Source organism: Cupressus sempervirens, chromosome 1 (assembly GCF_028749045.1).
Source record: "Cupressus sempervirens isolate cs-2001-9-10 chromosome 1, ASM2874904v1, whole genome shotgun sequence".
Taxonomy (NCBI): domain Eukaryota; kingdom Viridiplantae; phylum Streptophyta; class Pinopsida; order Cupressales; family Cupressaceae; genus Cupressus; species Cupressus sempervirens.
The window spans coordinates 811,624,754-811,628,946 of NC_143118.1; positions in this window are offsets into that span (position 1 = coordinate 811,624,754).

The following is a 4,193-nucleotide window of genomic DNA, read 5'->3' on the forward strand; positions in this document are numbered from 1 at the left end:
AGAATTCCAAGTGCTTTGTCCACCTATAAGCTTGAAAAATCTGCAAATACTCTGAGATAGACTATGAGTTCCTTTGTCTTCTTCATGCTCATGTGGACCTACAAAACCAATTTATACAATCCTACCAATCACAAAAAAAAACAAAATTAGCCAAAATCAGCAAATGACATACAAAACTTGACTAAAAAAGCTAATGAAGATGACCCATGCGGAGTCCCACCGAGCGTGCCAAAATGTATATGAGCAATGTTAGCATGCTAATAGAAACCAAATTTAAATAAAGCTTCTACAAACTAAACAAAATTCATAAACTTCAAGATAGACTAAGATGAGCTCTCAATTGAGAATATGAGCCATTAATGGACTCTCTCAATAAGAAGCTCTCTTGTTGAGTGGCTTTATCTAAATGGATAGGATGTATGCTCAATATGCTTCCAAAGGCTTCAATGGATGATTGTGGATTTTTGATGTGGATAGATGGCTTTAGTATGGATTTGGCTCTCAAAATAGCATTATAACTTTACTTCATGGATTGTGTTATTTTGCAAAGGGGAAGGATCCAATTTATAGGCAAGAGGCTTGAGGGATTGAGGGCTAAGATGCAAGGATGGGAAAAAGCTCATGGAGGGCTTAGATTGCATGAGAGGAGAGCACATGGATTGTGCTTCCTTACAACCAATCAAGGAGTGACACATGTCACATGGTGAGAGGATGGAGGAAAGGGGAAGGATGAGTCAACAAAGGAGGCTCAAGGGATAAAATCTTCATAAAGACCCTCATAATGACTTGTAAGAGCAATAAAAGGGTTTGGAAGAGTCATTTATGGCCTAGTGGGCTTCATAAAGTTTTATGGTTGAGATATTTTGAGGGTGATGAGAGCAATTTCGACTTGGACTTGATTAGGAGGGTTTTAAGCTTGCTTAGGCTTGTGCAAATGATTAGAGGATGGATTAGGATGGTTTAGGATTAGCTTAGGGATAGGCAAGTGGATTGCATTTAATGAGGGTGGGTGAAGGAGGAGATATTTGTTAACTTTGGCTTGGGTTAGTAAGTTTTAACCCATGTTTAGGGAATGTGACAAGGTTAGGAGGGGATTAGGATTAGGGTTAAAGACATCTTCTAGAAGAGTCTAGGCTTTGGATGAGGATGAAGACTTTCTAGAAGAGTCTAGAACTTTCTAGGATAAGATTTTATGACATAAATAAAGTTTTATTTATTTCAAGGGTTTGGTTTGAGGAGATATTTATTAAAATATTTTTAATAAACATGAGGATTAATATTTAATCTTGATTAAATATTTTGAGTTGGGATTAGGGGTAGAAAATGATGGGATTAGCCTTTAATCTAAATTAAAGAAGGATTAGAAGATTTTGGAAGAGGTTATTGGTCTCAAGAAGATTGGCCAAGTTTTGGGCAAAAAATAAATTTTTTATTTATTTTAGGATTTTTGGTCAATTTATTAATTAAATAATTAATAAATAAGGAAATAATGTTTAAATAAGATTTAAACATTTTTGGGAGGGATTCCTTAATTAAATATTTTTAATTAAGATAAAGGGATTTAATGGCATAAAAATAAATAAATAAATTAAATAAATAATTAATTAATAAATGATGATGTCATCGGGACTTTTTCAGAAAATAAAAATACTTTATTTTCTAAAGGTTTTTAGGTGTCTACATTATCCACTCCCAATACTAGAGCCACCAAAACCTGGTCATAAACCAATCATTATAGATGAGTCAGATGACCCATCAAGTTCTTCAAAAAAAGGTGAACCCATACCATTATTCATCCAAGGTGGAATTCTAACCTCCCATGTTGTTTCATCTTTAAAATGTATGGTGCAACTGAATTTTGACTAGAATACTGTAGTTGATTGTCACTATGCAAAGAAGCAAAAGGTTTTAGATACTCATACTGATACAATGCCAATCACAATCCCCTTAAGACAAAACCTTTAGAATAGTCCAAAAACTCCACTTGTTAGTGGTAGTGGGACAAGATTACGAAGGGGTGATGTCGTTGGTAATCCTCAAAATGCAATTATTACAACCTCAGACATTTGTGGAGATATGTACAATGTTGCAAGTTCTCTTTCTCCTTTCAAACATTGTATTGTTTCAACAGACCCAAATTTTGAATTCAATAATTTTGTAAAAAAAATTCAAGAAACCACAAAAATGAATAGGAAAAACAATAAAGCATTCATGAAAGGTGTACTTGAGGTGACTCATTCTCAAGAACCTACATCGAGTAGAATATTTAGAACATATTACACAAATAAAAAAATAATGGAGTTTATGATTATTTCTCCCCCATAGCAAGATAATAATCCACCAAAGAGTGAGATAAATCTAGCATATTTTCATGTTATCACACTATCTATGGATTTCTCCAAAGTAGAAAATGTGGAAAAAGTCAGTGTAGCAAAAAAGACCAACTCTATGATCTATAGTTCATTGTTCAATATGGAGAGAGAGAGAGAGAGAGAGAGAGAGAGAGAGAGAGAGAGAGAGAGAGAGAGAGAGAGAAGGGCTGGAGAAGGCAATTGAAAAGTTAAAAGTAGACATGGAAAATGCAAAGGAAAAGGGGAAAGAAATAGATAACAGGTGTAAAGAAATAGAGAAAAGGATTACAAGTGCTTCCTATCAAGAAGAAAGTGCACAAACTCAACCAAAAAATACAGAGGTAGAAATGAAAATTTTGAAGGAACAATTGGAAGAAAGCAATAAAAAGCTAAGTGATGTAAATGTAGAGAGAAGTAGAACTCAAGAATTTGAAGGAAAAATTGAAACTAAGAAATTATAAGAAACTCAGTGATACTCGGAATCATGTTAATATGGATGCATATGTAAAATTCAAAGAATTTAGGAACAAATTGCAAGAATCAAACAAACAACTTGAGGATGAAAGAACATCTACAATAGACATTTTCAAAAAGTTGGAGTCTAGTGGACATACAATCAGTAACATAAATAAGGAATTGGACAATGAGAGGGAAAATGAAAAATAGTGGGAAGAGAAAGTCAAAGAAATAAAGAAACAAAATGAAAATTAGTTTTCACAAATGTTGCAAGAGGTACAAAAGGAAAATAAAACAATCACAACCTATGAGAAAAGATTTTGAGTCAAATGAAAAAAAATAAAATTAGTCAAGCTAGTTAAAAAAAATATGTGGGGGGAAATTATGGCAAATACTAATAGGTTGTGTTATTGGTTTGAATTGCATCAAAATTTTTGAGCTATTTGTGGAAGTATCAAAGAGAAGATCGAGAAGAGAAAAGATCTTTAAAAGATTGAGAAGACTGCAAGACAGATTATACACATTATCAAGACACATAGTGACAGGTATTTGGCTAGCCAATTAGGAGTTCATGTCCATGTTAGTGCATCAATAAAGTCATTAACTATCATTCAAAAATGCCAGAGTATATGAGGAGATGAATATTTGAACTCAATTGGAAGAAAGCTCACCAAGATGGATGACAGAGAAAATAATGATAAGTCTTGGTTTGCCTAATCCTTGCCCTAGTAATTGATCAAAGATATTAATTGGAAGGGAAGCTTACCAAAAAGAGTTGGAGGCTAAAATGATGTTTGAAGTAGTCAAGTTTCCTTAGGATTCAATTCATGAAGGCATTTTGAATTGCATCAAACCATTGACAAATTAGAATGCACTATTGGATGTATCATTGCTTTCAAGTAAATCTTCCAAATATGGAAGTCTAACAAAGTTAAAGGTCATCTACTATAATGTAAAAAATGTTCAAACTTCAAATGAAGCAAAATTCAACATCCTAAAAAAGTTGACAAAATCTTAATTCATCTCATAAGACATCCATCAAAGTATGTGAAACTTGGAAAGTGATTTTAAACATCTTTGTAATGCTTACTTTATTTCTATTTGTAATTATTTGATATGATTTTAATGTTTGAACTTTTTTCTTGAACATGTTAAATGTAGTAGAATCCAAATTCTATTTTTCTTAATAGGCATGTTAAATGCAAAGACAAAAAATGTCTTTGATCCTAAGTTTGACGCTACTTTGAGACTCTTCCCATGAGGCAAAATGACCTGAAGCTATTATTGCTCCCTTATTTCTATATTTCTATAAAAGAGAATTTAGGGTCATTTGATAAATGTAATAGTTATAAATTTAGTACTTATAACTCATGATTATGAAATTGG